Source organism: Heliconius melpomene, chromosome 15 (assembly GCF_056956725.1).
Source record: "Heliconius melpomene rosina isolate 202511_hmr_F chromosome 15, ASM5695672v1, whole genome shotgun sequence".
Lineage (NCBI taxonomy): Eukaryota > Metazoa > Arthropoda > Insecta > Lepidoptera > Nymphalidae > Heliconius > Heliconius melpomene.
The window spans coordinates 10,343,424-10,358,028 of NC_140403.1; positions in this window are offsets into that span (position 1 = coordinate 10,343,424).

Sequence of the window (14,605 nt, forward strand, 5' to 3'; positions counted from 1 at the left end):
AAATAAGAACATTCTTTTTTTTGAGATTGGTTGTAAAGAAATGCAACGATCAGGAATCTCACCTCTGACATCAATTTAAAAAGTTTTTGCTTGTAACTATTACAGTATAATCAATTTTTTACCAAAAAAAAACAAACTTTCTCAATTTTCACCGGATTCCATAATCGGAACCTAACCAAACTTTCACCAAATTATCCTTGAAGTGTATCCTTTCAAATAAAAAAAGAATCATCAAAATCGGTTAGCGCGACATTGAGTTATTCGGCTATTTGTCACGCACATACATATGTGATTTTCTCATAGATACCATTGTCAGACATGGACCAAAAAAAAATGGGACCATTCGGGAAGCTTCACCTTTTAAATAAAAAAAAAAATATCAAAATCGGTTCACCCAGTCAAAAGCTATGAGGTAACAAACATAAAAAAAAAATAAAAAAAAATAAAAAAATACAGTCGAATTGATAACCTCCTTTTCTTACAGAAGTCGGTTAAAAATATAGTAAAAAAACTATTTTTAAGCTTTATGAAATTGTTATTTTTGTAGCAGTTTTTATTTGAATTCAGCTTACAGTTAATTTCAAACTTAGATTATGGTTAAGATATGGAATTTTTCACTGTTGTTTCCGATCTAAACGGTTCGCTTTGCCCACGTCGTGAGTGATTTGGCTTTAAAGAGGAAAAAAATGTATGTTTAAAATGAAATAAAATTTAATAGTGAATTATTAACATGGTAGCAAAATATGAACGTCATTCAATCAATAAAGGAGGGAGAGTATAAATCGTATTAGAGACCGTCGACGTGGTCCGACCCATGATGATAAGTTAACGAAGCGATACGCCGCTCGTCGAACTTTACGTAGGTGCTGTATAAGCTGAGACGTGACTAGAAACCTGAAAAACTTAAAAGGCTAGTAACATAGCGTTTGGGAATAGTGTCTGAGATAGTTACAAGATTTCATTATAGTGTCATGAAGCATGAAGAATGAAGATTGTGCCGCAATGCGTCAGCGTTTGACTGTAAAAATGGCGTTGTGATGATTTCATTTCCCTCGCTCTGGCGAAGCGCGGTGTTGAATTCCGCCACTAAATACGCAATACAATTCATAAAAACACAAATTTAATATATGCCAATTATTATGGTATTTACAGAGACGCATCCTGAGGATTCGAATTCGAGGACAGGATGTTTTCAAGCCAGAGAATACAAGCTTAATTTTCATATACTATTAGAAAAAAAGCAAGTATAACGGATCTACAAACGAAATATTTTCAAAGCGCCCAAAATTCTTCCATTTCGCGTTGAGAGTTGGTTTTCAGTCTTCAACTTTTTCAACACCTTGTTCGCTTATTGACTGCTCTGACTAAAGTCATAATGTTGTTTCGTCCAAAGAGGCGTTGAGAACTTTTCTCATGCTCAATTTCAAAGTACCTTTTATTTTAATATTTTATTTGTTTAAACGAAATATGACGGAAAGTGGGAAACGGGGAATTTAACACTAGGATCCCTCTGCATATCCTGCTGAGTGCAGGATACAGCGTGAAGTTGATAAAATATTTGTTTAAAAATAACTTAAGTAAATGTTTTGTTAAATTAAATCTAATAAAAAGAAAATGATAGTAAAAATATATTTTTATAAATGTTTTGTAACTGCTAACATTCCAAGAACCTAGGTGCGAGAGATGTCGTATAGTACGTATAGGAATTCCTTTTACACCAGATAACACCGCAAACTTTTGATAGGAACGACGCTGTCTCGTAATATATTTGACACGCTTTAAACGTTGAGGGATAATCCCAGATTACTAAGTTCTGTGGAATAGAACTAATTAGGGTAATGTATTTTGGTGCATGACCAAACATAGTATGTAGGTACTTTGTTATATTTAATTGTAAAATAAACATAATATATAATTGTATTATAATAAGTTTTTCATTTAATTACTATGTTCGAATTATTCAAACTCTGTAAATATTGAAAAGCTGATTCGTAATTTCTTTAAGAGTCTCATTAGAATGATCTGTAGACATACTTTAATTAATTATGTAGACATTACCGTTTACTGTTAGATATTTGCGATCAGAATATATAACGTTCTTTTATTATTTCTATAAAGAAATTTACTTTCAGTATAAGAGTGTAAATTATATATATATGTATTATATATACAAAATAATAAATAAAGATAGACATACAAATTGTGTCAATGTATACTTTTTTTGTAGTCAATAGAAAAATCAATCAGATGTTGCCTCTTTTTTCTGCAGTTAATACTTTTCCACTTGGTCTAATATAGATAAATGAAAAATACACTTTTATTAAATCAAACCTTTATTCTAAATAGAATAAACCATATTCAAGTATATAAAACGAAAATAACATTTAGAAAACCAATAACATACATATCAAGAAGCAGAGGGAATACCGTCGTAAGTTATATTCAATATGAAAATGTTCACAAGATAATGTAAATCGACGAATGGATACTTATTGGAAATATTTCAATTCAGTCGGAAACAATATTAGGTGCATGAATAAAACTCCCTCACAAATGAGACAAAGGACGTCAGATTCATCGGAGGGATATATATAACGTGCTAACTCAAGTAAAGGACTGGAACACGAGGCTCTACTGTCCGTGGGGTATTTGCGAATGACACTAACTTATGAATACCAAATATGATTTTCATATCCGAATCTCACCTCAATTCGGTCAGAACAATCCATTCATAGTAGATATGTTCTTTCACAATTTTCAATTGGTTACAAAACCTAACGAGTAACAGTTGAATATTAAATATTAACACGAAGTATTTAACTCCAACCAAACTAAACCGACTCTCTCGACTAATATTTTCAATCGAATAACTAAATGTCATCAAAGATCTCTATGATGCATATAAAGATATTTATTTGATAAATTTGAAATACATTAAAATATCTTCTTCAAATTTCAATATCTATTAATCATAGCTGATATCTAGCATTTCATATAATCGGATACCAGTTGGGATCGTTTGAATTTCCAAGTTATTAATAAATAAATGAAGGTAAAACGCTATGTATACTATGATTATAGTCGTGAATGACTGACATTAATAAGAAGGATTTCTGAGACGACGGTATTTGTGTAGGGATTGTGGACGTAATTAATACCGATCGTTAATCAAACACCCTGTGAAGGCTATGACGACGAGAAGGGCCCAGAGATAATAATGATATATTTTAAGATTAACAAGACGTTCTTGCACTTAACAAAAGTATTAAATTACTTCTAACTAAGCCATGGTAAAAACTATTTATATTTGTATGAAATTACAGGATGATTAAAAATTTTGCGCTTCAAATACAACACTACCTTTATGATTCGTGAAATGTGGTAAATGAGCAAGCCACTCTGTAATCTGTCCGCGTGAGCATCAATTAGCTGCAGTTAAAAGCTCCCTTTTATTGGAACGGCCAAATGAATGGGCAGCGTCGAGGAGCACTTTGCCGAATTTCAGGCTCAAATCGTACGAGTAATAGTGTGAGCTGTGCACCGACCGCAAGCGTTTAAAACTGCGCTGTGCTCGCTCGAATCGATGTATGACATCTATCATGACAGGTATTAACCGTTTAAGCATTTTGTTATTGTCGTACTATGAATATAATATATTTTGATATAACTATGGTAGTCGTTTAAAGTATTTACTTTTTCATATTTTTAAAGCGTTATTCCACACTTAGGTAATACTACGGTAATACTTTTATAGAAACGTATAAAAATTTGATCGTAGCTGGATTTGAACCCGTGCCTCTTGAATGAAATACGTAATTCAATTAGCTGATTGGGCGAGGCGTTTTCTTCACCTATTAAAGCGTCAACTCAAAGACCGGGCTCGCCGTCCATTTACCGAGGGTTAATCCCTCTTTCAGAGTAATGAAACCCGTATACGTATCTCTTAATGCCTAAGTTTTGTAATACCCACACTCAGCCTCGGGCGCTTCCTGCTATTTAATAGATTGTTTTGTATGAGCATCCATATAATGGCATTCGATTTACGCTTGGTTGATGTTCATTAAGTTAAATTGATTTATTAGGTTCATTGAGTGAAGCTCCTAATTAACTAATTGTCGATATCTAAACGTATGGCACAGTGTGGCACTTATTGAAATATGTGCAATAAATTAATATCCTTTCAGATTTACATATAAATCTATTCTATCCATGTTATGTAGGCGCGTACAACTTACACACAGTAAAATATATATTTTTTTACCGCTACCCTTCAAATACTTTACGCCTATCGTCATTTGTAGTAAAGCTTACATTTTTAGTAATATTCTAATTTTGTTTTGAATCCCACCAATTATAAAAAAAATTAAAATAACAAAAAAAAAATACAAGAAAAAAGATTTTTTAAGAATTTCAAAGCAAGTTGCCTACCATATAAGGCATTTTGAATTTTAACATGATGTGAATCAACGTTATGAAGTAGAATGTATGGTAGTAAATAGTAGTAGGTTAAAATAAAGTACCTAAAACAAAACTATTTCAAAGCAAACTTTTACCTGATATGCGAGTCATGTTGGATGGTGGAATGGTGGCAAGAGCGCTGACATATTCTACTATTGAAATATAATGCTTCTCTACCAGAAAAATGTTCTACATTCATGACTGTGTTAGAATCATGATAGTAGATAATATAAATAGAGATAAATTAGAATAATTGTCTAAATGAATAAGAGGATTGTCATATCGAACAAACATCAGAAGCGGTTGGTAGCTGTAAGTAATGTTATCTACCTTTTAAATTATCTGAAGCTTGGAGCAGTGCCGTGGACTTGTGACCACATCTGTAGGCTTAAGGGATCCCTTTACAGTACTAACACTCGCCTTTCACTGCTCCAGCCCAGTATAATTACATATAACTTACCTGTACTATACTTACCACATTTGCAATTACAATAATAGTTGATTCACTTAACATTATAATAATGATAAATCTTCTAACATTTATAATAAAGATCGCCGAGGATATATAATACATTTTCAATAATCCTATAAGTCAAATATTATCGTAATTCCATTGTTTTATATCACCAGCCAGCAAATCATAGGCAGATGTATCAAACTACAAATCCTAGACAAGTGTCCATTATCAATTATAAAATATTATTTATTGTAATTATCATATATGTATTATTTATTAGTTAATTACTATTAACTTTATAAATCTATTAAATATAATCATAATTCTATAGTAATCCATTACTTAACTACCAAATCATAGATGGATATTTTAAACGCCAAATCAATGACAAGTGTCAAATGTCAATTACAAAACATTATTTATGATAACAATCATATATGTATTATTTATTATTTAATAACCATTAATTCTATAAAGCTATTAACTGCATATTGTTACATAATGTTTGTGAAATAGCCGTAACTTAAGTAATATTTAAGTCTGCAGCACTTTAGAATAGTTGATCAGTTCTATCTTACGTACTCGTATTGTACTTCAACAGAACAAACACTAAATATGGGATAAATATTACATTTAACTACACAGAGAAAGAAGATAATATTTTTGTTAATATAAATTGCTCCAAATTTAAACAATATAATCAAACAACAATGAAAAGTCTTACCAATTATCCTAATTAATTAATCTAGATTGAAATCCGTTCAGCCTCTAAATCTTGATTGGGATCTTGTCTTAACGAGCAAATGTCAGAGACTGTACGGACCAAGCGCTGCATATATTCATGCTCTTGAATCCGCAGATTTCTATGAAAGGTGACGTCGCCTATGGATAGGTAAGGCCGATATGGATTTGTATTAGTAAATAATGTCAATGGTTTATTGTTATTATATAAATAAAAGAATAAAAACAAGACTATTTTAGGCAAAGCAGCGCATCCTTCTTGTAACATTGACGACTTGCCACAATTGATGTTTGAGTTCCTTTCATTTTAATTTAGACTTGAAGTAAGATATGTTCCGCACAAAATTTGGGGGCCGCAAGCTTTTTCTGAAATTCAGGCTTGCTTGTTGCTGGTTTTTTCATCATAAATGTTTTCTTTATAATTTGGCGATGACCTTGGATTAATTAAATTATTAGGATTATGTAAATGTAACGATTTTTTTATTCTTACAATAAAAAAGTATTTTTTTGTTGTCCGAAAATAGAAATGGAAGAATCGCACTAGCAATGCACTTTGAAATATTTCCTGATTTACATTTAGGAGTTAAAACTACACAAAATAGTTTTTAATTCTATTATGTCATATATTCTGAATACAACGTTATCTTACGAAAGGTCAAGTTAATATTCAAGTTAATTAAATGCTACTGACAACCTCAACTAAGCCTTGTCACTCGCTAGATGTGCTCTAATGCAAACTAATCAGACCAACGTGTAATGAAATCACTGGATTATTTATATGACAAGACGTAAGGGAGCATTTAGCTTAATTAACATGAATTATTAGTATTATTACCATATAATTATATATGTATACATATATATAGCGCTATATTTAATGAGCAAAATTTAAAAATGATTATATTTATTTTCTAATCTTAATTCTTTCTAGTAAATTATTTTTAAATATATTTAGTCTATCCTACAAACTGTATAATATGGTAACTGTTCTGCCTATAATATATAACAAACATTACATAATTAACAACAGAGGTCTTTAACAAGAACAGATACTTTATGTACAAGAAAATTCTCTCCTTCACATTGATTAAACGGCCTCCGTCTTATTATGCAAGTTAAACAAGCCAAACTGAATTCAAAAAATACAATCTTTATTTTATATTTTTCCTTCAAGAATAAATTTGCATTCCATTGTCAGCCATAAATATTTTTGTTTCAAGAAAAAAATATCCAGAATTGCATACAACTCGAACTTAAAATCTTTTTCACAAGTAAAAATTTTGAGAACGAGTAACGCGTGTTTAAGTAAAAAATAAAAGAATATGTTTATATAGAAGAATATTGTTTTTATGAGACGTGAATTTCGCAAATAGAAGTTTCCTTAAGATTCAAGCAGATTCAATATTCATTCAGAATACTAAATAGAACACAGATAGGAAAATAATTTTATTACACAAAGGGATTGCATACAAACGGCAAAGAAATAAGGACGACATTCCATATTTCGGAATTTCCTTATAAAAATGTGATGATAAACACTTTTCTATTGAACTGTTGTAGATAATGTCTATAGGTTAGAGTTTGATAGTTGATGTTTTAAATTTATTATATTTATGTCAACTAGTCATATTTAAAAACAAATTAAATATTTCATTCGTCATCGTCCTCAGTCGTGGCATAGTTGTAATCTCCTGATCTGAAATTGGAATGATTATGGGTTCAATCGGGGAAGTTATAGAGAGAGAGAGTAAAATTTGGATCCGAAAGAAGAAATTAACTTTTACTAACATCTATTTAATTTTCAGCTCCACGCTGTATTCCTGTGGAACCTAGTGTTCGAGTCATAGATTCTTCTTCTTTCTGGCATTCGAGTCACAGCGTGTCTACTATATATAAACAATTATTCTATTTATAGATATTGCTTGCCTGAGATTACCAAGATACTATAATAATTTTATAACAACTGACTGGAGCGAGATCTTTTAGCTTTGCAAAGCGCAATTTATATAAAAGGAGCACTTTGCGACAGTCGCATTCGCATTTCAACTTTAATTAATTCTACAAAATCTATGTTCATGCAATTTGTTGTTCACTTAGCGGTTATTACATTTATTATGCAGTATCTGTGAAATATTTGTAGTGCTGTGGTAGTATTTACTATATTTTTTGCTAAGTTTTTTTTATTAAGCCTGGCTATATAGGTACTCAAGTTTTGATTACGAACATTAGGTGCATTCGTGAGACTATCAAATAAAATATATTTACTTACACAGAGTGAAGGTTAAAAGATTTTAAAGTAAAAATTTGAATATATTTTAATGAAACTCAAAATATAGATGTGTATGTCAAGGCAAGTGATTCATTATTTTTATAATATTGATGAATATTTTTTAAGTCTTTAAAAGTCTTTACGTCAACAAGTTATCGTCACAAAAATATTCAAATTGTTGAAAAATTATAACTTTGATGTGTGACACTTATATGATAAGTGAGAATAGGTACTCTGAATAGCTGCGTCAGCATATAATTTATCAAAGTCACGTCACTGGAGTGGCAATTGCTAAAGAAAAGAAAAAAAAATGTTATTTTGAAACGTTTTTCTCATACACAGATCGACGCACGCGTGATTGATTTATCTCTCCTAAAACTCACTTAATAAAACACTTAGTTTTTCTGGTCCAATGATGTAATTAAAAGTAGTTTTGATACTTGTATAACAGCTTCACCTGTAGAAAGAACCTGGTGTTAAGATACTGCTTACTCCACTTTCCGCTCAATTTTCATGACATTGCTTTGAGTGGTAGAACTTAATCTTGTTGCCGGCGCCAGAGAAATTAAAAATTCATTTCCGCGAGCGGGAATCAAGTCCACAACCGTCGCGTTTACTCACACGCCGTGCCACTGAAACAAAATAGCAATAAATACAAATGTACAATATACATTTCAAGCGTGGGCAATATATTTATATATATGAGATTTATCCCTAAGTCCTATAGACAAGACAAGAACTATAGACAACTCAAGAGTAAAGTGTCTTATTAGATTTGCTTGATCGCTCTCACAAATACTGCCCTGGACGAGCTTCTATCGGACGTACGTAATTGCTTTAGACTGCCCGTATGTACCTGTCGTCTTTGCGTGGTACGGTTACTGATTATTTGTTATCTAAAATAGATGTTAGCAGTATATGAATATATAATGCTGTTTGAATATATCCATTAATTGGTTTGCTAAGTAATTATTAATCTCAAACAATAATGACAATATTCGAATACCATAAAAATAACTTATAATTATATTACATTATGTATGACTAATTATAAATAGCAGTGAGGCCGATTGGACTGTAAACGGGACTGGCTGTGGGTTCAATTCCCACTCGAGAAAAGATTCCGGAATAGAAAAAGATTCCGACGAATTGAGAACCTCGTCCTTTTTTTGAAAGTCGGTTAAAAACTAGATAGTGTTTCCAGGTCAGTACGATATGGGTACCTTCAAAAATCGCGTCTATCTCCACCTCAAAGACCGGCAACGCACATGTAGCTCCTCTGGTGCTGCACGGGGTCGGCGGTCGTTTGCCTTGTCCTTTTTCCATAAAAAAAACTAGGTTCCCAATATCTCTCTGCCTACCCTTGTAAAGTGCGAAGCTAAAAAATAAAAAATGTTGATATTGAATACTAATTTTATGCAGCATTCTTTAATGTACATACATATTATGCGAGTCATGTCAGCATAATAGAACAGTCGTTAAGCTCGAAGAATGGTTGGTTGGCGAAACGCCAGTTGTCGATACACACCAGTACCTCCGATGTCGCTCCGTGACTGCCGCTAATTGATTTTATGCAGTGCTTTTGACTCTAGCTAATGCTGCAACACCCTTACTACAATATCTAATTACTAAGCCTGTTTGTTTTACTTGGCACCGACTTCAAAATTATAAAACAATTGTAAAATTATTTTTCACTTTTTAGTTCGTTGTTAGAAGTCGGTTTTTCTTTTTGTTAAAAATTAATTTATTAGATTTGTGCACTTTGCGTATTTAATTGTGCGCAAAAAGTGTTTTGATGAAAAGTCATTACATTTACATTATTTTGTATAGAGAGCAGCATCACGTGCTGATTTACGGATTCCTTACTCTAACAAGAATAGTTTAGGCGAGGTTAGTATATTTGTAGTTCATTTTATGCTAAGAAAATACATGCCCATGTACCTACTACCTAAAATTGTTACGGAACCCTCGCTGGGCGACCGACTCGCTCTTGACCAGTTTTATTTATGAATTAGATGAATAAATCCATTAGTATTTGTAACATAATGTATTATTAAATGTAATAGCGAACGATATAGTGTGTCAGGTATTTTAATAAAAATTATAAGACTTCTGAATTTTACTGAAAATTTCATCTAAATATAATTAATCTTCGGTGAATAAAGAACATCATCTAATTAAAAGCCTTATTTACCTTCATTTTATTACTTCATTAATTAGGGACGTTCTTTGTACACAGTTATTATATTACGTTATTTAATAACAGATAATTAATTAATGTTCATCTTAAAAGACCTTATCAAAAACAGCATAATTACAAACGCTAACTTAACTTCTTTTATAATATTATGAGGAAATTTATTCCTATGTGTAACTAAGGTAATTATTAATGTGTATACCGCAAACATGAATACGATTATTTCGCTTGCAATTTATTTGCTTGCTGCTGTATCCTGACTCTACCTGCTAAATGGCGAAACTGAAAATCCCATTTAGTTTTAACGGGCTAAATATTTTTTCCCGAATTTTTCCCAAGAACTTTAAAAAAGATACTGTAGAAAATAATCTTAAATTAAGTTCTTTGAACGTAAAGGGAATAAATTTTAAATTCTACATGTCCTCAGAGTAATATGTTTCGCAAACTCGTGCTGTCCCGACTCAGAAGAATAAAAATGTAAAAGAGAGCATTGAGATAACTCAGTCTAACACGATTTGCGCATTAGCCGTGGAAGTAGGGAATATATGTGTGATAATTTAAAAGCTCGCTTGTTTTCCTTTTTGTTTCATTATTATCAGTATTGAGTAGATGTTTTTTATTTGTTTGTAGTTTTTTAATTATCTGCAATATAAGGATTTAAAATACATATATAAAATGCATCTAATTTATTTTTATTTTAAATACTTCATTTGAAATGAATTTATTATTTTATTTGAAATATTTTACATAAATACATTTTGTATTTGTAAAGCGTTAGGAGCGTTATGCTCACTAATCAAATGTTAGTAAATATTTATTTGATAGTGGGTAGTTGTATGTGGACGTAGTGTGTTATTAATTGTGTAAAATGAAGGACAGGACTGTTTGCTTCCTAAAAAATTTTACTATTGAAAAAAATGGTAACGGTGCGACTTCCAATAAATAATTATTAATTGGAATATACGATTCTAAAATATATACTTTTGTAGAGAAATAACATTCGTTTCATATTGTAAGGCTAGTGGAGGTTCATTAGTACAGACAGACTTGGCTTCTTGGTCTGAAAGAACGAGTTTTATGCATCTATAATTTTGCATATTTAGAAAAGCGAAACCTTACCAGTTTTATTGCTAATTTCAGAAGAATAACTGGAAACTGATGATGATTTCACTTATATTCATAAGCGGAAAAGCGGTTTCCAATTATAAAGAACAAACAGTATTGTAAAATTTACCGTTAATAGAATGGAAAAGTAAATTTAACAACAAAGAAAATCTTATTCTTATTCGGAAATTCAGCTAAAAACCCTTTCTGAGAAAAATATTATTTTGTAATTTTTGCGTATTACGGAGTTATTTCCCCTTTATAAAGATATATCATAACAACAACTCCGTTACAGAAATTGAAAAATAACAATAACGATAGATGTTGATTTTATAAAGGCTCTTTGTTTATGAAATTTATAATATTTTTTTACATAAAATCATTTTCAGCAAAGTAAAATATGATTTTTAATAATAGTTTCGATCGTTTCGTAGTAGTACGAACATTGATTTAAGGATTTAGTTATACAAAGAAATATACGATGTTTACGCCTATTCAACATGTAACATTCTGTAACCATTAATTATTACTAATTTTTACTTACTCTGTTCACTCATAACTATATAGGTACATACTATTATGACTGCTACGCTACTGCTGAAAAGGAGACCTATACAAAAGCATAAGACTTATAATCAATCGATTAACTTCTTATCCAATAATCTGTTAACAATCGCTTTACAACTCAAAATAAATATTAATTCAACTCCCATTTCGATTACATGGCCCCATAGTGTTTGCTTTATACAATAGACGGGTCTCTGGCGCCGTAAATTAACAAGAAACAAGAGTCGTCGAATTGATGCCCCCGCTCCGACCAAATTTCCATAATTTAATTAAACTGCTCTAATTAATAGAAAGTGTAGAGGATAATATTTCTGTAAAATATTATTTTTTATATCTTATCTGTACATATTTCTTTGTAGCTTAACGCTGTTTAATTTAACACCGTTTTGTCTTGTTACCAAAACGAGAACGAAATTGAATCCACAACCGTTGCGTTTAAAGTTTTGTCGCTGCGCCGGCCTTACTTGTACATCATATTATAATATTAATAATGAAAAATTTCAATATTTAAAAAAAACGTTCTCGTTTCGCTGGTCTTGTTAGATATGGGTTCCGCTATAAAATCTGACAGAGAAGGTAATCGACGATGGAATGATTATTTGCGAAAGATGCGATAATAAATTAATTTCATTATAAAATATACATGATTCATTTAAAAAGAATAAAATTTACAATATATAATAATTAAAATTTTAGAATGAAAAATTGTTAATTCACATCGCTATTTTATAGACGCTACTAGCTTAATGGAAACTTAATTTGGAACAGTTTTTCACGTGATTTAAAATTCGTTTATCTCTCGCTCGCACAGCTTGTTACGCGATGACCGATGCCGGATATGTTTCCGCTTTTAATGAAATTCATCTGTCCCTGCGCTGTGTCAGACCATCACGGATAGCGTGGTGCAAACAAATAAAAACAAATATTATCTAATTGATTTTAGCGCAGTGCGACCATGAGTGTGTATGATGGTTGTGGGTTCGATTCCCGAAATTTACGAATTTCTTGCCTATCGCGCTTACATCGGTACGCTAGTGCCCCTGCACCACGACTGGCCTCACTAAGAATTATATCTAAAATATTTAACTGCATCGAATACATTGTAATTTAACAAAATATAATATTTTCTCTGCTGTGACTATAACAATTTTTTTTTGATTCAGCATAATATTGAAAATGGATGGAGTGGAGAAAAATAAATATTGTAGCTACATCACATTGATGAAAAACATATAGAATTTCTTCCTTTTTGTTACTGTATCCCGTGTAAGATCAGGGAAGATAGTCCGTCCCCTCACTTCATGCTCAAATTTTGAGATATTGTTATTGTTTTTGCTTATATCTATTCAATAATATTTTGTATATTATGTAATGAAATAATAGCCTCAAGAAGCCTTTACTGTATGTTTATGTGCTTATTTCATTTTCAAAAGCCACCTGCAAACAAGTTTCAATAAGCCACGAGTCACGACTGTCGGACATTGAACATCAGAATAGTATTGTGGTCCGCGTCGAGAGCGCGCTCTGTCCTGCTCTGCAACTGTTCCTTATCAAAAGGCTATTCTTCTAAAGCTTTATCTTTATGTATACTTTAGATGTATACGATTTTTCCTTATTTTTTGAATTTGAAAATGTTCACCCTATTTATGTTAATTATTTTTAAATTATATACGTAATAATATTTATATTGATAATAGCATAAGTATTTTTTATATAAAATGTAAATTACAATGCATCCTTTCGATATTTAAGATATATATTATGTTTCGGATGGCGGACTAAAAGTGAAAGCACAGCTATAAGTCACAATATTACTAGTTTATAAGATATTTTTATTAAATACGTGACACCAATATTTTTTAATCAAAATTATGAACAAAAATATTTGAATCCAGTTATAAATATGATTGGAGGAATAGTAAAACGCGAACTGGAACAATCATCTCCAACAGTGATAGAGTAGCTGTGGAATAGAGAACGTCCGCCGAGGAGGAATATTTGATATCTGTATAGTGAGCAGCGTCGATAGCCGCTCGTACTCGTATGTATGAGAATGCTTTCATAGTTGGACAGCGTTCCTTTATATGATCAGGATTTTCTTGTATGTGTATTATCTTTTTATAAGTTCATTCAATGGATTCAAAGCTCATCCGTTTTTCCTTTGTATATTTTCGGTACAAATAACAGATTTGATCCAATTTGCAGGAAAAGCTGAAAAATTAAATTAATTATTTATTTAATATATTTTTTTTTTATTAATTATTTATATTACTTTTATCATATTATATTTTTTCAAAAAATAAATCACGCATTAAAATTTTAAGTTCAACTTGTTGTTCAATAATTAATGTTATAACGTATTTGAATATAATATTTGAGTAATTATTACAAAAAGTACTTTTGGCAGGAATTCAAGATAGCGAATAGACTATAAATAAACAATTTTCCATCTCATAAATTGCGTACAATAACAAGAAAACTGCAAATTTATGCAGATTTCATGGAAATGTCTTTTAAATGTGAGTTGGCCCGCAACAAAGCTAATCTGAATGTATAAAGGTTTTAGAGGAATCAAAATACGGCCTGTATTAAGAAGAATATGATGTTTTATATTACTATGATTTCGAGTTACATTAGAAATTGTAACTTCTTCGTTTAATCGGCCTTAACATGTGGAACTGCCAAATGATCTAGTGTTAGAATATTTTTAATAATGTAGATACAAACGAATTGCTATTATAAAGTATTCATACATATTTTAATAACCTTAGATAAATACGTAAGTATAGAAATTCAACAATGTTTTATTGTG